General features: G+C 41.0%; 1 pseudogene; it reads right to left on the bottom strand.

The window, feature by feature from the left end:
* Window positions 1–8638: 8638 nt before the first annotated feature.
* On the bottom strand, window positions 8639–9926 carry LOC147455736 (uncharacterized; annotated as a pseudogene).
* Window positions 9927–23978: the final 14052 nt, after the last annotated feature.

The raw sequence follows: 23978 nt of genomic DNA on the forward strand, positions 1-23978 counted from the left end.
CCCTACACCTAACTGCTTGCGAAAATGCGCAAAGCTCTCTGAGGGAAGTCCTTTTGTAAGTAGATCAGCAGGATTTTCTGTGGTGTGAACTTTGACAAGCTGAAGTTGCTTATCCTCGAGCATTTCCCTGATGAAATGATACTTCACATCCACATGCTTTGTCTTTGAGTGATAAACTGGATTGCGAGCCAATTATATAGCACTTTGACTATCACAATATAACACAGGCATCTCTTCTTTGATTCCCAAATCTGTTACTAGTCGATTAAGCCAAATTGATTCTTTGCATTCCTCTGATGCTGCAACATATTCAGCCTCTGTAGTAGACTAATTAACACAATCTTGTAATCTAGAACGCCATGATACTGCTCCACCAGCCAATGTAAAGACATACCCTGACGTAGACCTTCGGTTGTCTAAGTCACCTGCATAATCTGAGTCTGTAAAACCCTTTACACTTAGCTCCTGACTCCCATAGAATATACGCATACTCTTTATAGCTTTCAGGTATCTCAATATTCCTTTCACTCCCTCCCAATGTTTCTTGCCTGGGTTTGACATGTATCGACTTACTACTCCCACTGCAAATGCAATGTCTGGGCGAGTAGCAATCATTGCATACATCAAACTACCCACTATAGACGCATATGGAATCTTATCCATTTCAGCTTGTTCTTCCTCAGACACAGGACAATCTTGTTTGCTAAGTTTCACATATGGTGGCAATGGAACACTCAGTGCCTTTCCCTTCTCCATATTGAAACGTTGCAAAACCTTGTCAATATACTCTGTTTGAGATAACCAAATCAACTTCTTTGATTTGTCTCTCTGAATGCGCATACCAAGTATATGACTTGCCTCACCCATGTCTTTCATGTCAAATGATTTTTCCATCTTTGACTTCAAAGCTGAAATTTCTTCCAAGTGCTTGCCAGCAATCAACATGTCATCCACATACAAAATAAGGATCAGCCAACTACCATCCTTAGCCTTCTTTGTATATAGACAGTGATCGAACTCACTACGTTTGTAGCCTTGAGAAAGCATAAACTTGTGGAATTTATGGTACCATGCCCTCGGTGATTGTTTTAAGCCATAAAGACTCTTTAACAACTGGCATACCCAATCTTCCTTGCCTTTCTCAACAAACCCTTCTGGCTGCTGCATGTAAATTTCCACATCTAAATCACCATGCAAGAACGCTGTCTTGACATCCATTTGGTGCAACACCAAATCTAATATGGCAACCAATGCAAGAAAGCATCTCAATGTAGTCATCTTGACCACCGGAGAGAAGACTTCATCAAAGTCAATGCCTTGTTCTTGCTTAAAGCCCTTGGCAACAAGCCTTGCTTTGTACTTTGGCTGACTATCATGAGCGGTGATCTTATACCTGTAAACCCATTTACAAGGTAGAGCCTTTTTGCCCTGTGGTAATTTAACTAGCTTCCATGTCTTGTTTTTATGCAGAGCTGTCATCTCTGACTGCATGGCCTTATGCCAATTCCCGGAGTCCTTCATTTGCACTGCTTCCTTGTAACATGAAGTCTCATTGCAATCAATCAACATGACATAGTTCATAGATGGAACAAACCTATCAGGAGGTCGCGTGACACGTCCAGATCTATGCACAATAGGTGGCTCAGGCTCAGCCACAACCTGTGGTTCCACTCTATCCTGCCCTTGCTCCTCTTGAGCCCTGACATTTTGTCTTGCACGTGCAGTTCCATCTTCTTGGAAGACAACTCTTCTAATCTCCTCAACCCTCTCTGGTTTATAATGATATTTGGATTCATTAAAGTGAACATCATTGCTGCGGACAACCTTTCTGGATTCGGGATCCCAAAGTCTGTACCCCATCTCACCAGAATTACCATAGCCTAGAAAGATGCACTTTCTACTCTTTGGCTCAAGTTTGTTCCTAAATTCCTTTGGGACGTGAGTATATGCCTCACAGCCAAAGACTCTGAGATGCTTGTATGAGGGCATTTTGCCTGACCATACCATCTCTGGCATTGAATCCTTCTGCAAAACCTTGCTAGGAGATCTATTTACAAGATGATCAGTTGTTGATACAGCTTCAGCCCAAAACCCATTTGGCAGCTGTGCATTAGACAACATACTTCTGACCTTCTCTTGTATGGTCCTATTCATCCTCTCAGCAACACCATTTTGAGGAGGATTGTAAGGAGCAGTAAGTTCATGTTTTATACCTTTTGACTCACAAAAGTCCTGAAAGGCCTTTGAAACATACTCTCCACCATTGTCAGTGCGTAAGAATTTAAGCTTCTTGCCACTCTGATTCTCCACAAGTGTCACAAACGTTTTGACAACACTAAACGTTTCATCCTTGTGCTTGAGAAAGTAAACCCATACTTTTCTCGAGTAATCATATATAAATGTCATAAAGTAAGAAGCTCCCCCTAGAGATAGGTTAGGCATAGGTCCACAAAAATCACTATGAACAAGTGCCAACTGTGTATCTCTTCTACTGCTTCTAGGCTTATGTGGCTGTTGTGTTTGCTTACCATACAGACAATGTTCACAGAATTCAAAATCATTAAATGAAAAGCCAGGCAAATAACCAGAACGAGACAAGATTTCCATTCCCTTCTTGGACATATGTCCTAACCGGCTATGCCACAAAGAAACGTTCGGCTGCTCGGTTACATTGATTACATTTTTAGAGACATTTGATACATAAATCATGTAATGTCCTCCAGACTTTACTCCATGTGCTACTATCATAGAACCCTTGGATATCTTCCACATGTTCTGTCCAAAAGTGGTGACATAGCCAACATCATCAAGTAAACCTGTGCTGATCAAGCTCTTTGTAATTGCGGGAACATGTCTCACATTCTTCAGCGTGAAAGAAGAGCCATTCTGAAACTTCAATTCTACATCTCCAACACCTAAGATCTCACATGTCTGCCCATTGCCTAGCCGAACATGATCTTTAGTGGTCACATAAGAGGTAAACCACTCCTTGTTTGGAGACACATGAAGTGATGCCCCTGAGTCTAAAATCCAGTCACTCAGTGCATTTCCATCAGATGTTGTAAGAAGAGCTGAGTCCATTGTATTCTTCAAGAAGTAGATGTCTCTTGACACTAGACTGTCATCCTCTGCAATAGTGTTTGTCACATTTATTTCTTGTATCTTCACTGAGGACTTGTTCTTCTCACCATGGTCTTCAGCTTTCTCTTTGCCTTTTTCTGCTTTCCATTCTCTGCAGTCTCTTTTCATGTGACCCTTCTTGCCACAATGGTAGCATTCTATGTCACTCTTGCCTTTAGCACCGCGGGACTTGCTACGAGACTGATTCCTCTTTCCACCTTTGTACTTTTCTTTGGTCCTTCCCCTGACAACTAAGGCTGCTCCTTTGCCTTTGTCCATTGTCTTTCTATTGGTTTCTTCAGTAAGCAGACTTCCTTCTACACCTGCTATGTTCAAACCATCTGGAGGTGCAGAATTACTCAAAGCTGTGCGAAAAGTGTCCCAACTTTTCGACAATGTGATCAACAGGAACATAGCTCTAACAGGTTCATCAAACTTGACACCTTGAGCTAACAACTGAGTATAGATTGTGTTGAATTCATTCAGATGATTGGACATAGGTGTCCCTTCTTTCATCTTCAAGTCAACAAGCTTCTTAAGCCAGTATACCTATGAAGCTGCACTCTGCTTCTCATAAAGATCACTCAGCTTTAACCATGCTTGATAAGCCGACATCTCGTCTGCTACATTGAAGTAAACGCTTTCTGCCAAAGTCAGCATAATGGTAGAAAGTGCCAATTCATCCATTTCGCTCCATTCATCTTCGTCCATATCTTCTGGTTTTATCCCCTTGAGCTTTATAGGTTTTATCTGCTTCTTTTGTACCAACACGTTCCAAATCTGCTTCTTCCACAATGGGAAATTGGTTCCATCCAGCTTCTTGATATTGTAAAGAGCAGTGTCCTGTGATCCAGCCATAGCTACGCTTCACAGTAGTTTACTTTTCTGGGAAAAATTCGGCAGAGTTTCCCCTGTAAACTGACCTCTGAACCAATATCAATCTATCAAATGAACCAAGAAAGCTTCAGATTCTGCAGAAATTTTGGCAGAGTCTCCTTTGTAAAATGGCTCTGGTGTACTAAAACAGCTCAAAAAACACTGTCTCTCTGACACTGTAAGCTGCGGGTATACCTGTCCTGCACCTGTACTATCTCTGACTGTCTTGTCACTTTCCTGTAAGCATAGACTGCGACAATGCCTCGACGGCAGTAAAGCAAAGATGCAATCCCAACTGTCTAACTCACAGTCAATACATCCTAGCTGCCTATCTAAGGGTGCTCGAGGGATCGCTCCAAGACCTGTATCACCGAAAGGATCTCAACATTCGAGAATCCCCCAGCTAAATAAAACCTCACTCGACCCTCAACAAAGGCTGCAGTAAATCTGACAGTACATAGACTTCCCACAAAGTCATACATCCATAAATTTCCCACTATATGATGTAACCGCTGCGGCGGTTGTTTGCTGCGTGACTCACAGCCAGCAAACCCTCAACAAACATACATCATCTCTGACAATACATCCCATGTGGAAGTACCTGCAATGTCAGGATGAAATATGGAATATCAAGCAGCAAAAACAAGCTACCTGATGAACTAGTGGATGTCGCCTACAGTCTGTGTGTAGATGCGCCCGTGTCGTCTGTGACACGCCTCCAAGAACTGTGAGCCGTCCTTCGATGTGTAGACAGCCACAAATCAACACTCTGGGAGTGTCGATATCCTCAGCATCTACAGTCGTAGGCCGAAAACCCCAAATTTGCAGAGTCGGATCTGCACCCGTCGAGACCACGTAGTCGAAAATGGCCTGCGCAGACCTTTGTCGAAGCCGAACGGTGGCCGAGATGACCTCAAAATGAAATTCTAACAACTCCGAGCCTCACACCCAATTACTTTGAGAAATGCATAATTCACCGGTTTACCTGTCCATGCCTCCTCTGGAACTCCCCCATCCAATGCCGTTGAGGGTGACCGATTGATTAAGTACAGAGACGTACTTACAGCTTCCGCCCAAAGCTCAAGCGGTAGGCCTGCATGTAGCCACATGCTTCGTGCTCGTTCCATGATTGTCCTGTTCATCCTTTCCGAAATCCCATTTTGTTGAGGTGTCCTTGGGGTTGTCCTTTGCCTCCGAATGCCATTGCTAGCACAAAAGCTTTCAAAAGCTTGGCTGCAATATTTGCCTCCATTGTCGGATCTGAGGCATATAACCTTGGTACCTGTTTCATTCTCCACAAAGGCTTTCCAGCTTTGAAATATGGAAAATACATCGGATTTATTCTTCATGACATAAACCCATGTTTTTCTAGTCTCATCGTCTATGAATGTTACATAGTACAATGAGCCACCAAGTGATGGTGTACTTGCAGGACCCCAAACATCAGAATGAACCAACTCAAGTTTTTTATTTTTTCTTTCATTTCCTGTTTTTTGAAATTTTACCCTCTTTTGTTTACCATAAACACAATCTTCACAGAACTCTAAGTCCACTTCTTTCAAACCTGGTAGAAGTTTCTTTGTTTGAAGGATTTGCATTCCTTTGGTACTCATATGCCCAAGTCGGTAGTGCCACACCGCACTGTCAACTTCTGTAGTTGCTGCACAAGCTGAAGGTTGCGTGCTAACAGTACACAAGTAAAGTGTACCGACTTTTTCACCCTTGGAAACCACCAAAGATCCCTTTGAGATCTTCCACCGTTTGTTTCCGAATGCAATGTTGTGACCTTCATCGTCCAATTGTCCTGTAGAGATCAAATTTTTGCGAAGAGAAGGAACATGCCTAACATCTTTAAGCTTCCATTCATTTCCGTTAGCAGTTTTGACAAAAACTGTACCTTTGCTGACAATCTCACAACCTTCATCATCTCCCAAGTATACATACCCAAAATTACCTTTGGTGTAGTCTTGGAAATGTTGCTTGTGTGGTGTCGCATGGAATGAAGCCCCGGAATCTACTATCCAGGAATTAGACACATTGTCTAATGAGAGAATTAGAGCATCTTGCTCTACTTTACCTGCCACATTGGCCTCCGATGCTGGCTTGTTGTCTTGAGACTCTGTCTCCTTCTTCGTCTTGGACCAGCAATCCTTCTTGACGTGGCCCTTCTTGCCGCAGTTCCAACATTCAAGAACTGACTTTGTGCGTGACTTGCTCCGCCTTGAGCGATCACGACCCTTTTGGTTTTTGAACCTCTCCTTAGGCCTTCCTCTTGTTTCCACTGATAGTGCAGCACTTGATGATTCTCTTGTGCTTATCCTTCGCATTTCCTCACTTAGGAGAACACCCACAACATCATCAAACTTAAGAGTATTTGTGCCAGAGATAGAATTACTTACAGCCATCACAAGGCTGTCCCAACTATCCGGTAGAGATGATAGTATAAGGAGAGCTCGCACTTCGTCATTGAAATTGATTTTCACTGATCGAAGTTGACTTATGTTTGTGTTAAAGTCATTTAGGTGTTCTGCAACTAAACCATTCTCTGCCATCTTTAGATTGAACAAGCGCTTCATAAGAAATACCTTATTGGATGCCGATGGTTTCTCGTAGAAGTCGTCAAGTGACTTCATCAAGTCCTCCGTGGTCTTCATCTCCAAAACATTGAAGGCCACCGTTGATGCCAAGCTTAACCGGATTGTTCCCAGTGCCTTTCGATCAAGGACAATCCATGCTTCATCTGCCATTGTTGCGGGCTTCTTTGCAAGACCGCCTAGTGGCAAATAGAGGTCCTTGTGGTAGAGATAGTCTTCAATCTGCATCTTCCCATGTTGGTAGTTTTTGCCGTTGAACTTCTCAATCTTGAGCTTCCCTTCCTCCGCCATAACTCCCACTCAATTCAAGGAATCCTTTCCTTGAGATAATTTAGCTATGAGCAAACCTTGCTCTGATACCAGTTGTTAGGAAATAATACGTAGCTAAATAGATTTTTGAGTAGATTACTTAATGGAGAGAGATAGATTTCACACACAAGAGATTATAGAGTAGAGAGAGAGAGAGAGTACACATTATATACATGGTTCACCCAATGTGGGCTACGTCCACGGGAAAGCAGCCACTCAATGGCTTTAGCACTTCAAAAGAAGAAGTAGTTTACAAAGGGATTAAACCCTTGATAGAGCTCCCGCCTTGCTTCACTCTCACCACCTCACACTCACCTTGTTGCATCAACTTCACACTATAAAATGTGTGTAGAAATGGCCTCCTTTTATAGGCCAAAAGGGCTGCCCTCTCTTATGAGAGACAGCCATGTGTAGCCACCCTTGTGCGAATAAGTCCAAATCGGACCCTCCAATCCGTCCATGTGTGGCCGCCCTTGAGAAGACAAGTTCGCTTTTGAATTCGGCCACCGGCCACCGGCCATTGACTTCCGACCACCGACCACCGGCCATTGACTTCCGACCACTAGCCATCGGCCATTGACTACCGGCCACCGGCCAACTGACCGGTTGTTTTCCGACCACTTTCCGACCGTCGTCCGGCCATAATATTCCGGCGGAAAAAAAAAAGTCTCGGGGGCCTCCGCCCCGAGGCCTCTAAAGTTGCCCCTGATTCTTGTCCGTGAAAATTTTGGTTTCTGATGAGTGATTTTCCTTCACGCACGATGGCTTCTCCTCATAATGGGGACCTTACAAATGTGCGCTTTTACCACAGAAAATTACAAGGGTAAATCAGGCTCCATACTTAACACTATACAGCATAAATTTTAGTGCCTGGAACCTAATCCAAGATACACAAATACACCATACAGCACTATGACAAACTCAATGCTAGGATCTTCATATGAAGCAAAGTGTTGTGCCTTGTACGTAAACCAAGGTACACAAAATACATCATAGATAGAAACTAAACATCACCCAAACATTCCCCAAAGGATTATATCACATGAGAGCTCATAGAAATTGAATTTATGAAACCAAAACTGAATAAGTATGTCCATTCCCAAAGAGCATGAAGTAAACATTAGCAAAATCACCCTCTCCAACCTCTGAAACATGAGAATCTGACTCTGAAAATCAGGGTTTTGCAATCCCTGCACCAAACCTTGAATATCCTCTATAAAATTTTGAGTATCCACTGCCTTTTCCATTTACTAAATGCTCCACTGTAGATTTCTGAGATACCCACTGCTGCAACGGATTGACTTTCCATTGTTGATGGATCTGATGTATTGTTGCCTTTTTGCATTTTGAACTTTTCAAAAATTTCCAACTCGAAACTTTCAAAATCAAAGCATCCTCCATATTTTTCAAAATCAGGCCATACAAAATGAACTTATGGAACCAGAATTCAATAAGAAGTCCTCTACTCCAAAGATGAATTGTAGGCAAAAATAATTCCAGTTTGATGGAAAAAGACCTTATATACTCCATCGGATCATCCTCCTTGTTGAAAAAACTCCTCATAAACTCCATCAGATCATCTTCCTTGCTGAACACTTGCAAAACCATCAGAATTAACATTAACATGGACACTTTAACTGTAAAAACCAGTCCTCCGATATCAAATCTGGAAAACAACTCTTGAAATTCCATATTCTGAGTATCCGCCATCAATTTTCCCATATCCGCAATCTGTTTTTTCACATCCACCATCCGTTTATGCACATCAATTGACATTCCCTATGGAAAATACTACTCTACAGATATTTGACAAATCCGTTGCACTGTTGATATTCCACACTGCGAATTATCCACACTTCCAATGAAATTTATTCAATCCTGTATTTTCAAAATCTGATTATCCTCCTTAGTAAAGCACATTCCACTGAATACATTTGTCAATTCTGCCTGCAATTTCTGTTGAATTGAAATCGGATCCACAAACAATACATTCTGATCATTATGCACTTTGTAGCACGTTCCTCTTCCAAAAATTAGCAACTAGAACACATGAAAATCTGAATTCTGATATTCCACCATCCAAATCTGACAATCCACTTTGTAAGAATCAACTTCTACTACATCATCAACTTTAAAACAAATATCCTCAAATAAAAGTATATTTGAATTGAGAACAGCTTGTCCCACATCAATTTCAAAATTCACATCCATTGAAATTTCATCATTCTGCTTTTCAAACATCATTGCATGCTCCACAAAACCTATTGAACCTATTTTATACTCCTTAAAGACTTGCTCTTGCCATTCCTCATGCTCAATCTGATCTGTGAGACCTTTTTCTGATTCATCCTTGTTTAGATTGGAACAACAATGAATCTGCTTCTTCCAAGTCTCTGCAACAACTGAAGCATATACTTGCTTGATATCGACCCTTGGCATCAAAATTTGTCCTTCAAAACATTCAAAACCAAAATTCTGATTCGCTTGATTATCCACAACATTTGGCACAATGGTCTGATGTTTTGTCTGAATTTGCCGATCATCAAAATCAGCATCTGTAAACTCCTTCAATGTTCCTTCAACACCTTTTGGAAACATTTTCAGATGTAGGGATCTTTTTGGTGGAGACTCCTCTTGAACTGATATGTTTTCCAAAAATTCGTCCTTAGCAAATCTGATTTCAAGAAATTCCTCTTCTGCATTCATCTCACTATCCACCTCTTCAAGTGGGCTTTGAATAACATGAACAACATCATGGTTATGTATGACATGCTTCTCCTCACAAATAGGGTAGCAACATTTTCCATATGTAAACAACATAAGTTTAAGCAATGGATCTTCCTCTTCCACTCCATGGGTATACTCTAGTGGTAGGTTAGGGGTATCTAGGGGCTCTTCTAGGCTCTTTTGGCCAACCTCCTTTTGCACCTCCTTCTCCTCTATCTTTGGTATCCCTACTTGTTGGATTACGGGCTCCATGCTCCATCCATCCATCATCATCATCACTCGAATCCCCTTCAAACTCATTCTCATATGCATCCCTTAGCTTCTCACATGCTTTTTGCAACTTGAAGATCTTCTTTCTAGTAGAACATGATTTTTGTCTATCCCCTTTATGATCATCTAGCCATTTATATGCATTCTCCAAGTCATCTTCAAAATCATCTAACTTCTCTAAGGCTCTTTCCATTTTGTTATTACAGGAAGTTGCTTTATGAAATTTGCGGCTAATGTTATGAAGTTTTGTGCACAAATCCACCATGCAGCACTTCCTACAAGCATCTCTCTTTGAGAACTCATCAACTACACACGGACAATTATTCACCTCATGTTTCTTACTCATGCAAACCTCACATTTCTCTTTCTTCCTTTTACCCCCCATAACATTCACTTCATTAAAATACAACAATCATGTTTAGCCCTCAAGATCGGTGCACCACACCAATCTAAGACCCATTAAATTCGCTAAACGAAGAGCCACGGGTGTTGTATCGGGATCCGCATTGTCCATTTAATTGGTTGCTTAAATGATTGGGATATTTTAGTTTAGTGATGTATTTATATGTTTGGAAAATTCAGTAAAAAATACCATTCTTGAGTTTGTTTGCTTTGACAGATCTGATTATCAACATTAGATTCAGCATCAAATTTCTCTGTCTGATTTCAAGAAATTGTTCTTTTGTCTCTACAAAATCATCCAAACTTCTGTCATTTTGCATAGTCTGAATTTGTAGCACCTTGCTGAATTTGTGCAACTTGAATCTGCAGCACCTTACTGAATCTGTGCAACCTGAATCTGCAGCACTTATAGCAGCAAAATCTGAATTTTGAATCTGCATAAACAATTCTAATCAAACATGATCTGCTCCTCCTAAATTTCCCCTCCACAGTCTAACAACTCCTCCTTCGGGATAGGTTCTTTCATAGCATCATTACTCTCATGAAACACAAACACCGACCTCAAATGCTAACACAGAAGGTAATCAGACCCAGCAGACATACCATCACAGTAGGTAATCAACAAGACAAGAATGTCAGACATAGCACAAAAAAATTTGCAGTAAGTTCACCAAATGTGTTGGCAAAATCTTCAATGGCCCAGCAAGAAAATTAGAAAAATCAGAGTTGGTCACTCTGACATACATCATCAGTTAATGAAATAGAGATACCCACAGCAATGCTGACACTGAGAGAATTCCAACCAAACTCTAACAAAGTTGTAAATACAGCAGGATCGCCAAATGTGTTGGGGTTCAACAACACAAGAATCTCTCTCACACACACATGCTCTCAAACAGAGAATAGATCCTCACTCCATAATCAGACTCAACAGAATATTAGACACAAAACTTCATAGTCAGAGAATAGATCCTCACTTCATAGTCAGACTGAGGCTAATTCCAACTAGCATGACATAATCCGACTAGCATGACCAAGTATCAGACTCAATAATAATCAAAGGAAGCAAATATATGACTTACCAAATATCATACTCATAATATTCAGAGTCAGTAATATTCAGAGTTAACAATATTCAGAGCAGCATCTAAATTTCAGCCCAACCAATATTCAGACTCAACATATAATATCCAGTTAATAGTAACTACTTTGTTTACTACCATGGATGGTTTGAGGGAAAGCTCCACCACTTGTCCAACCTACTATCCATTGTGTTCTGGAGGTTTTAGCCCAAGATTGTTTGAAGGGCCACCACATGTCCAAGCCCTGGGGGATTCACTCTATAGACAAAACGGCACGCCACCTGCGAGCAACAACTTTAATAAAACCCCTATATACGACTCATATTAGGGAATATGACCCCCCTTTCTACGCTTATACAAGAATCAATGAATAAAACTATCATACCCCTATCTTACATATAAAATTTAGGTCTCACATGATCTAACTGAGTAAAGCTAGTAAAAGAGTGTGTAGCATAGTGACTGGCAACATACTAAGGAACCACTTTTGTTGATAACTAGATGTACCCTCAATGTGTCTTAGTTTGACTTTCAAATTATGTGCCCGATCAACCTGCACTCTGGCTACTTGTCCAATTTTAACCCATCCAAAGCTGGTATAAATCAACCCTTGACCTGCTCCAAATGAGCCCTTATCTATGACCGGCTTGATGCAAAATTTAATGTGTGACCTGATAAAAAACTTTCCCATAATTCATCCAAGTTCTAGTGTACACCGGGACCAATCTCTATAAGTAATCAACCCGGGTCAGCTCCCCCCTCCCCTCCCCCCCCCCCCCGCCCCTTTTACGTATGATACCCCCCTCCCTTATTTTTAAGCTTGGGGGATAAATTATTGGGGGCATGCCCCTTACTTATACGCTTATGTTGATAACTAGATGTACCCTCAATGTGTCTTAGTTTGACTTTCAAATTATGTGCCCGATCAACCTGCACTCTGGCTACTTGTCCAATTTTGACCCATCCAAAGCTGGTATAAATCAACCCTTGACTTGCTCCAAATGAGCCCTTATCTATGACCGGCTTGATGCAAAATTTAATGTGTGACCTGATAAAAAACTTTCCCATAATTCATCCAAGTTCTAGTGTACACCGGGACCAATCGCTATAAGTAATCAACCCAGGTCAGTCCCCCCCTCCCCTCCCCCCCCCCCCCCCCCCCCCCCCCCCCCCCCCCCCCCCCCCTTTTACGTATGATACCCCCCTCCCTTATTTTTAATCTTGGGAGATAAATTATTGGGGGCGTGCCCCTTACTTATACACTTATGTAACTTGTAAAAAAACCCCCCTCCCTTGCATTTACATGGTGCGGTAAGTTTTCCATGGTGAATCCCATGAGGTCCAAGCTAGCTCCTTTGAAAGAAGCTATCTCTATTGTTTCAAAGTCAATGTGTGAATGAAGTGTAGCTACTTTTTCTCCTACCATGGATGGTTTGGGCAGAGGTCCACCACTTGTCCAACCTACCATATATTGTGTTATTGAGGTTTTATCCCAAGGTTGTTTGAAGGTCCACCACCTATCCAAGCTATCTCTATTGAATAGTCCTATCTATCCAAGCTACCTCTATTGAATAGTCCTATCTCTAGTCTGATCACGTGGATGGTTTAGGGTAGAGATCCACCACTTGTCCAACCTACTAACCATTGTGTTATGGAGGTTTTAGCCCATGGTGGTTTTAAGGTCCATCACCTGTCCAAGATGGCTCTATTGAATAGTCCTATCTCTAGTCTGATGACGTGGATGGTTTGGGATAGAGGTCCAGCACTTTTCTAACCTACTATCCATTGCGTTAGTGAGGTTTTAGCCCAAGGTGGTTTGAAGGTCCACCACCTGTCTAAGTTAGATCTATTGAAAGAAGCTATTTCTATTGTTTGAAGGTAAATGTGTGAATGGAGTAGATCTACTATGTTTACTACCATTAATGTTTTGGGACAGAGGTCTACCACTTGTCCAACCTACTAACCATTGTGTTATGGAGGTTTTAGCCCAAGGTTGTTTGAAGATCCACCACCTATCCAAGCTAGCTCTATTGAAAGAACCTATCACTATTTTTTGAAGGTTAAAGTGTGAATGGAGTCTAGCTACTATGTTTACTGCCATCAAGGGTTTGGGACACAGGTCCATCACTTGTCCAACCTACTAACCATTGTGTTATGGAGGCTTTAGCCCAAGGTGGTTTGAAGGTCCACCACCTATCCAAGCTAGCTCTATTGAATAGTCCTATCTCTACTCTAATAGCATGGATGATTTAAGGTAGAGGTCTAACACTTGTCCAACCTACTATCCATTGTGTTATTGAGGTTCTAGCCCAAGGAGGTTTGAAGGTCCACCACCTGTCCAAGCTAGCTCTATTCAAAGAATCTATCTCTATTGTTTGAAGTTCAATGTGTGAATAGAGTGTAACTACCTTGTTTACTACCATGGATGGTTTGGGCAGAGGACCGTCACTTGTCCAACCTACTAGCCATTGCGTTATGCAAGTTTTAGCCCTTTGTGGTTTGAAGGTCCACAACCTGTCCAAGCTCACTCTATTGAAAAAATCTATATATACTCTGATACTGTGGATGGTTTTGGCTAGAGGTCCAACTCTTGTACAATCTGTTATCCATTGTGTTATGGAGGTTTTAGCCCAAGGTGGTTTGAAGGTCCACCACCTATCTAAGCTTCATCTATTGAAAGAAGCTATCTCTATTGTTGGAAGTTCAATGTGTGAATGGAGTTTAGCTATTTATATGTTTACTACCATGGATGGTTTGGGGTAGAGATCCATCACTTGTCCAACCTACTAACCATTGTGTTATAGAGGTTTTAGCCCAAGGTGGTTTGAAGGTCCACCACATGTCCAAGCTAGCTCTATTGAAAATTCCTATCTCTATTGCTTGAAGGTAAATGTGTGAATGGAGTGTAGCTACTAGGCTTACTACCATGGATGGTTTGTGGTAGAGGTCCACCACTTGTCCAACCTACTTTCCATTGTGTTCTGGAGGTTTTAGCCTAGGCTGGTTTGAAGGTCCACCACATGTCCAAGCTAGCTCTATTGAAAGAAGCTATCTCTATTGTTTGAAATTCAATGTGCATGAATGGAGTGCAGCTACTATGTTTACTACCATGGATGTTTGGGTAGAGGACCATCACTTGTCCAGCCTACCAGCCATTGTGTTATGCAGGTTTCAGCCCTATGTGGTTTGAAGGTCCACCACCTGTCCAAACTTGCTCTATTGAATAGTCCTATCTCTACTCTGATAGAGTGGATGGTTTCTGCTAGAGATTCAACACTTGTCCAACCTACTATCCATTGTGTTATGAAGATTTTAGCCCAAGGCGGTTTGAAGGTCCACTACCTATCCAAGATAGAGCTAATTAGAAAAGATATCTCTATTGTTTGAAGGTCAATGTGTGATTGGTGTAGCTACTATGTTTACTACCATGGATGGTTTGGGGTAGAGATCCACCACTTGTCCAACCTACTATCCATTGTGTTATGGAGGTTTAAGTTCAAGGTGGTTTGAAGGTCTACCACCTATCCAAGCTAGCTGTATTGAAAAAATCTATCTCTATTGTTTGAAGGTTAATTTGTGAATGAAGTGTAGCTACTATGTTTACTACCATGGATGGTTTGGGGTAGAGGTCCACCACTTGTCCAACCTACTTTCCATTGTGTTCTAAAGGTTTTAGCCCATGTTGGTTTGAAGATCCACCACCTATCCAAGTTAGATCTATTGAACAAAGCTTTCTCTATTGTTTCAAAATCAGTGTGTAAATGGAGAGTAGCTACTTTGTTTACTACCATGGATAGTTTGGGGGAAAGCTCCACCACTTGTCCAGCCTACTATCCATTGTGTTATGGAGGTTTTAGCCCACGATTGTTTGAAGGTCCACCTGTCCAAGCTAGCTCCTTTGAAAGAAGCTATCTCTATTGTTTCAAGGTCAATGTGTGAATGGAGCGTAGGTATTTTTTTCCTACAATGGATGGTTTGGGACAGAGGTCCACCACTTATCCAACCTACTATCTATTGTGTTATTGAGGTTTTAGCCCAAGGTTGTTTGAAGGTCCATCATCTGTCCAAGCTAGCTCTATTGAATAGTCATATCTTTAGTCTCATTACTTTGATGGTTTGGGGTAGAGATCCACCACTTGTCCAACCTACTAACCATTGTGTTATGGAGGTTTTTAGTCGATGGTGGTTTGAAGGTCCATCACCTGTCCAAGCTAGCTCTATTGAATAGTCCTATCTCTAATTTGATGATGTGGATGGTTTGGGATAGAGGTCCAACACTTTTCCAACCTACTATCCATTGTGTTATTGAGGTTTTGGCCCAAGGTGGTTTGAAGGTCCATCGCATGTCCAAGCTAGATCTATTGAAAGAAGCTATCTCTATTGTTTGAAGGTCAATGTGTGAACGGAGTAGAGCTACTATGTTTACTACCATCTCGGGGGATTCACTCTATATATAAAACAAGACGCCACCTGCGAGCGAACAACCTTGATAAAACCCCTATATACGACTCATAATAGGAAATATGACCCCCTTTCTACGCTTATACGACAAACAATGAAGAAAACTATCATACCCCTATCTTACATATAAAATTTAGGTCTCACATGATCTAACTAAGTAAAACTAGTCAAAGAGTGTGTAGCATAGTGAATGGCAACGTACTAAGAAACCACTTCTTATGATAACTAGATGTACCCTCAATGTGTCTTAGTTTGAGTTTTGAACTATGTGTCCGATCAGCCTGCACTCTCTGGCTACTCGTCCAATTCTGAACCATCTCAATTACTCAAAAAACATGGTTATAAAATTGTGTTAGGTCTCTATGTAAATTTGTATCTATGCAAACTCTTTATAGCTTTCATCCCTCAGCAAATGAACTATAATCACAAAACAAGCAGTTGATATAAAGCAATGTTAGACTTTGCATGTATCTTTGTAGCTTTTGACTCACATGTTCAAGGGAAGACTCTTTTAGGAAGACATAATTTTGAAACACAAAAAAGTCCTCTCATTTTTCCCTTTTCTCACTTCTCCCCCCCCCCCCCCCCCCCATAAATATGATACCCCCTCCCTTATTTTTAAGCTTGGGAGATAAATTATTGGGGGCGTGCCCCTAACTTATACACTTACTTCACTTGTAAAAAAAACCCCCTCCCCTACACTTACGTGGTGCGGAAAGTTTTCCATGGTGAATCCCCCGGGACTACCATTGATGTTTGGGACAGAGGTCCACCACTTATCCAACCTATTAACCATTATGTTATGGAGGTTTTAGCCCAAGGTTGTTTGAAGATCCACCACCTATCCAAGCTAGCTCTATTCAAAGAATCTATCACTATTGTTTGAAGGTTAAAGTGTGAATGGAGTCTAGCTACTATGTTTACTTCCATCAAGGGTTTGGGACAGAGGTCCATCACTTGTCCAACCTACTAACCATTGTGTTATGGAGGTTTTAGCCCAAGGTGGTTTGAAGGTCCACCGCCTATCCAAGCTAGCACTATTGAATAGTCCTATCTCTACTCTAATAGCATGGATGGTTTGGGGTAGAGGTCTAACACTTGTCCAACCTACTATCCATTGTGTTATTGAGGTTCTAGCCCAAGGAGGTTTGAAGGTCCACCACCTATCCAAGCTAACTCTATTGAAAGAATCTATCTATATTGTTTGAAGGTCAATGTGTGAATGGAGTGTAACTACCTTATTTACTACCATGGATGGTTTGGGCAGAGGACCATCACTTGTCCAACCTACTAGCCATTTTTTTATGCAGGTTTAGCCCTATATGGTTTGAAGGTCCACAACCTGTCCAAGCTCTCTCTATTGAATAGTCATATCTCTACTTTGATAGCATGGATGGTTTCGGCTAGAGGTCCAACTCTTGTCCAACCTACTATCCATTGTGTTATGGAGGTTTTAGCCCAAGGCAGTTTGAAGTTCCACCACCTATCCAAGCTAGATCTAGTGAAAGAAGCTATGTCTATTGTTTGAAGTTCAATGGGTGAATGGAGCGTAGCTCTTATGTTTACTACCATGGATGGTTTGGGGTAGAGATCCACCACTTTTCCAACCTACTAACCATTGTGGTATGGGGCTTTTAGCCCAAGGTGGTTTGAAGGTCCACCACCTTGCCAAGCTATCTCTATTGAAAGTTCCTACGGTAAATGTGTGAATGGAGTGTATCTACTAGGCTTACTATCATGGATGGTTTGGGGTAGAGGTCCACCACTCGTCCAACCTCCTTTACATTGTGTTCTGGAGGTTTTAGTTCAGGTTGGTTTGAAGGTCCACCACCTATCCAAGCTAGATCTATTGAACAAAGCTATCTCTTTTGTTTCAAAGTCAGTGTGTGAATGGAGTGTAGCTACTTTGTTTACTACCATGGACGGTTTGGCGCAAAGGTCCACCACTTGTCCAGCCTACTATCCACTGTGTTATGGAGGTTTTAGCCCAAGATTGTACATGTGGTGGACCTTGCATCGATTCTCCATGCTTAGATTAGACTATATGGTCCTTGTTGCTATGCTCCAATGTAGTTTAGATTGGACAAGTGGTGGACCTTGCATCAATTTCCCATGCCTAGCTTAGATTCTAGACCTTGTGGTTGTCTATAATTTAATGAATCTTAGATTGGACAAGTGGTGGACCTTATGGTTGTTTATGTGTCAATAATAGAGTTTAGCTTGGAGAAGTTTCAGAGATTGTCACTCTTTTTGCTTCAAGGTGGACCTTGTGGCTCTCTATGCTTTAATGGGGCTTAGATTAAATAAGCGGTGGACCCATGCATTTTTCTTCCATGCCTAACTTAGACTGTGGAACTTGCATCTCTCTATTCTTGACTGGACCTTAGCTTTCATAGTTCATAGACCTTGTCGCTACTTTTCTTAGACAAGTGGTGGAACATTGCATCCATTCTTCATGCCTAAATTAGATTGTGGACCTTGTGTCTCTCTATGCTTCAATGGACCTTAGCTTGGATAAGTGGTTGACCTTCTGGCTCTCTATTCTACAATAGAGTGGGTCTCTATGCTAGAATAAATATTAGCTTAAATAAGTGGTGAACCTTGTGAATCTCTATGATTCAATAGAGCTTAGGCTTGGATAAATAGTGGACCTTGCATCAGTTTTCCATGCATATATTAAATTATGGACCTTGTAAGTATTTATGAAACAATGGAGATTAGGTTGGACAAGTGGTGTACCTTGTGACTCTCTATGCTTGAATATAGCTTAAGCTTGAACAAGTGATGGATGTTCCATCATTTCTCCATGCTTAGCTTAAATTTTGGACCTCCTGTCACTCAATGCTTCAATAGAGATTATCTTGAATAGGTGCTTGACATTATGGCTCTCTATTCTTCAATGAAATGACGCTCAATGCTTCAATGGAGCTTGGCTTGAAGAAGTGATGGACCTTGCATCAATTTTCTATGCATACCTTAGATTGTGGACATTCTGGCTCCGTGTGCTTTGGTTGGACATTGTGGCTCTATATGATGTAATGAAGATTATCTTGGACAAGTGGTGGACCTTGTGGATCTCTATCCTTTGATAGAGCTTAGGGTTGGACAAGTGGTGGACCTTGTGGATCTCTATGCTTCAATAGAGCTTATGTTTGGACAAGTGGTGGACTTTGCATCAATTCTCTATGCATAGCTTACATTGTGGACCTTGTAACTCTCTATGCTACAATGGAGATTTGGGTGGGATAAGTGGTGAATCTTCTAGCTCTCTAACAAAGTAGCGACACTCCATTAACACATTGACTTTGAAATAATAGAGATAACTTCTTTCAATGGAGCTAGCTTGAACATGTGGTGGACCTTCAAAAAATAATGGGCTAAAACCTCCATAAAACTATGGATAGTAGGGGGAAAGGGTGGGAACTTTGCCCCAAACCATCCAAGGCACATTGACTTTGAAACAATAGAGATAGCTTTGTTCAATAGATCTAGCTTGGACAGGTTGTGGACCTTCAAACCAACCTAGGCTAAAACCTCCAGAACACAATGGATAGTAGGTTGGAAAGATAGTGGACCTTTTCCCCAAACCATTCATGGTAGTAACCCTAGTAGCTACACTCCATTCACACATTGACCTTCAAACAATAGAGGTAGGAATTTTCAATAGAGCTAACTTTGACAGGTGGTGGACCTTCAAACCACCTAGGGCTAAAACCTCCATAACACAATGGATAGCAGGCCGGACAAGTGGTGGATCTCCTACCCCAAACCTTCCATGGTACTAAACATAGTAGGTACACTCCATTCACAGTTTAACCTTCAAACAATAGAGATAGGACTTTTCAATAGAGCTAGCTTGGACAGATGATGAACCTTCAAACCACCATGGGCTAAAACCTCCATAACACAATGGTCCTTCAAAACACCATGGGCTAAAACCTCCATAACACAATGGTTAGTAGGTTGGACAAGTGGTGGACCTCTACCCCAAACCATCCACATGATCAGACTAGAGATAGGACTATTCAATAGAACTAGCTTGGATAGGTGGTGGACCTTCAAACAACCTTGGGCTAAAACGTCCATAACACAATAGATACTAGGTTGGACAAGTGCTGGACCTCTATCCCAAACCATCCATGGTAGGAAAAAAAGTAGCTACACTCCATTCACACATTGACCTTAAAACAATAGAGATAGCTTATTTCAAAGAAGCTAGCTTGGACAAGTGGTGGACCACATATCATCAGCTTGTCGAACCTTTACTCTCGTATAGAAAGGGACTTTTGGTTTTGAGATGCATCACTTGTCCAACCATACTTCCATTGAAAGAAGCAAGAGATACTTGTACATTGAGAACCAAGATCCTACAATACCACCTTAGACACTGGACATTAAAACTATGTCCACCACTTGTCCAACCTTTACTCTCATATATAAAAGAGACTTCTGGTTTCAAGCTCCACCACTTGTCTAGCCTTACTTCCATTAAAAGAAGCAAGGGATATTTTGACATTGAGAACCAAGGCCCTACAATAGTACACCTTGGACATTAACTAGGTCCACCACTTGTCCAACATTTACTCTCATATAGAAAAGGACTTTTGGTTTTGAGATCCATCACTTGTCCAACCATACTTCCATTGAAAGAAGCAAGAGATACTTGTACATTGGGAACCAAGATCCTACAATACCACCTTGGACTCTAAAAATTAAAATTAGGTCCACCACTTGTCCAACCTTTACTCTCATTTATAAAAGGGACTTTTGGTTTTAAGCTCCACCACTTGTCCAACCTTACTTCCATTAAAAGAAGCAAGGGCTACTTGGACATTGAGAACCAAGTCCCTACAATAGTTCACCTTGTACATTAACTAGATCCACCACTTGTTTACTCTCATATAGAAAGGGACTTTTGGTTTTGAGATCCATCACTTGTCCAACCATACTTCCATTGAAAGAAGAAAGGGCTACTTGGAGATTGAGAACCAAGCCCCTACAATAGTTCACCTTGGACATTAACTAGGTCCACCACTTGTCCAACATCTACTATCATATAGAAAGGGACTTCTGGTTTTGAGATCCATCACTTGTCCAACCATACTTCCATTGAAATAAGCAAGAGATACTTGCACATTGGGAACGAAGTTCTGACAATATTACCTTGGACACTGGACATTAAAACTAGGTCCATCACTTGTCCAAGATTTACTCTCATATAGGAAAAGGGACTTTTGGTTTCAAGCTCCACCACTTGTCCAACCTTACTTCCATTGAAAGAAGCAAGGGATATTTGGACATTGGGAAGCAAGTTCCTACAATAGCACCTTGAACAATAGCCATTAGAACTAGGTCCACCATTTCTCCAAGATTTACCTCATATAGAAAGGGGATGTTGGTTTCAAGATCCCCCCTTGTCCAACCTTACTTCCATTTGAAGAAGCAAGAGATACTTGGACATTGACAAGAAAGTTCATAAAATAGCACCTTGGACACTGGCCATTACAACTAGGTCCACCATTTCTCCAAGCTATGGTCTAATACAAAAATGTCTATAGAGTTATAGTATTCACAACTCTCATGTAATCTATAATATAACTTACGCATTTTTTCCCAAAGAGAATTTATATATAAATATGAATAACAAGGTGTTTCTTTTCAACTTACAGGATGGAATTTGAATCTGGGGAGAAAGTGCATATGGTACTTGATAATGAAATTGTTGATATTGGTTGTGTGTGTAGAATAGACCCTGATTCCACTTGTGGCGGTACAAAGATAGGGCAAGGAAATGTATCTATACTAGTGGAGGAATTTTTGAAGGATGTGGTCCTCCCTTTTTCTACAATGGATACTACATCTCTCCAAAGCTCATTATGGAGTGTTGTTCGATGGCCTAATCTTTTTTGTAGAAATCCATAATGAATGACAACGTAATTGACATAAATGAAAGCTACAGTGTTGATGAACAAGGGGATCATCTTGATCCTCTAGTTACAAATGCAATACCTATTACAAGCCCAGAGTTTGAAATGTCAATACGCAAATCTTGGAGAAATCAAAGGGTCCTTTTAAAAAAAGACACAATGATGCACGTTGTGAATGAAGGGACCATCTTGTATGTATCTCCATATGATTATGTCAATTTTCAAGTACTTGGTAATGACTTTGTGGGCGTAGGTATTGAAAGGGAGAATGCAATCATTGAGAATATGCATGAAGTGGGAAGCATTACTTTGCTAAAGTGGCCCATCCAACAGACAACCATGTTGGAAGGGAGCCCACTACAATGCTTTGTTCCTGTTGATGGGATGCATACTAGACATGAGGATGTATCCAATAATGAAAATGCTGAGAAAAAACTTGATGGTAGTGTTGATGCCCCTTTGCTAAGGAAGAGACAATACAGTTTCATCAACAGGACTCAAAAAGTGCAAGCAGCACCAACTTCTACTTTTTATCTTTCAGCTGAGTCAATTAAAAGGTTTTCATGCATTGATTGTTGTGGAAAAAAATGCTCTCAGTTTGCAGATCGTGATTTGGTGACAAGATTACGGCAAGAATTTTGGGGAGAGCCTCAAAAAGCACGCACAAATTATGTATATGATGTTCTATCTATATGCTATCAGAAAGATGAGAAGATGCGATACCAATTTAAGATAAATGCCTCTATTGTTTGCTGCAGAGCATGGTATGAGCTACATGGAATACCAAAGACATCATTTTACCGCTACAAGGAAATTTTTGAAAACGGTGTGCGCCAATATGTGCATGGTAACACATGTACATTGAGAAGAGGACTTCAACATACTAGTTTAGCAAGAGCACTATTAAATGAATTTGTGGATAACAACTTTGAGAAGATGCTACATAGAATCAGAACACTACTAGATGGCTCAAGAGAGACTCAATTAGTGATTCCATCAATGTACAAACAAGTTGACATTTTAAGAAAAATCAATACAACACTGGACCAAATGGGCTATGAGAAGAAGTTATCTCAATCTTCTTTTGGTAGAATTTGGAACAAAGTGTATCCACATGTGGCTTTAACAAAGACAAGTGAGTTCTCTAAGTGCAATTTCTCTCGTTCAATCAAGGCAAGGCTAGAAGTTAAACCTTCTCTTGAAGAGAGAGCTCTTCTCTTGAGAGAAAGAGAAGTTCACATGGCACAACAAAAGAGTTGTAGGCACTTATATTATGCATGGCGCACATATTCAGAAACTCGACCACAAAAGTATGTCTGTATAATCCATGATAAGATGGATCAAAAGAAGACTGCCATTCTTAGATTACGCATTGTTCCTAAGGGTGTGGATTTAGGATGCAATTTGCACGTGTCTTTGATAGGTATGACCACTCATGGCCATGGAGAAGGTCATTATGGTCACTTCGTTTTGAATGGTTTGTGGCCAGCTGATCCATATCTTACAATTAGCTCAATTGCTAATTGTTTGCATAACTTACAGAGGATAGATAAGCATTCTCTTGGTGATCTGGCAACAAATGGACTACCAAGGAGTAGTATCTCTCTACTACATGCTTTGAACTCAAGGGATGCTTTAGACCACCACAACTTAAGTGATGGAAAAGAGCCCTTCATGCAACCATCGGAAGCTTCAAAAGTGGAATAGGGGTCACATTTTGCAAGTTTCCAGAGAACTTGTTACTACAGTTGGATAATTCTGCAAGGGAAAACAAAAATCGATACTTATTTGCCTATTTTTCAATGCTTGTTGCAAGGGGTGTTTTCAAAACCACCAACTAGGATTTTTTATGGTTGGGCATACACATGAGGACATAGATGCCATGTTCAGTGAGTTTTTAGAGAAATTGAGAGTTACACAAACATATACTTTGCCACACTTGATGGATACATTATGAAATAGCTCATCTTCATCTTAGGCCCCATTTTTTCTTGAAAAGGTCCCCGATTTCAAGCAATATTGTGATGGTTATCTTTGTGATGGACAAGACATACTTGTTGGACATTCCAAACCACTTCAATCAGGTTTTTTATGCAAGATGAGACACCAATGATGCAGTACAAGGCACATGTAGGTGTATCAAGTTGGATTGGAAGCATTCACCTTTGGAAAACAGACATAGAAGGCAATCCAATCTTGCCACATGGAGA

The sequence above is a fragment of the Adiantum capillus-veneris genome, chromosome 6, assembly GCF_014529385.1.
Source record: "Adiantum capillus-veneris isolate H3 chromosome 6, ASM1452938v2, whole genome shotgun sequence".
Classification (NCBI taxonomy): Eukaryota; Viridiplantae; Streptophyta; class Polypodiopsida; order Polypodiales; family Pteridaceae; genus Adiantum; species Adiantum capillus-veneris.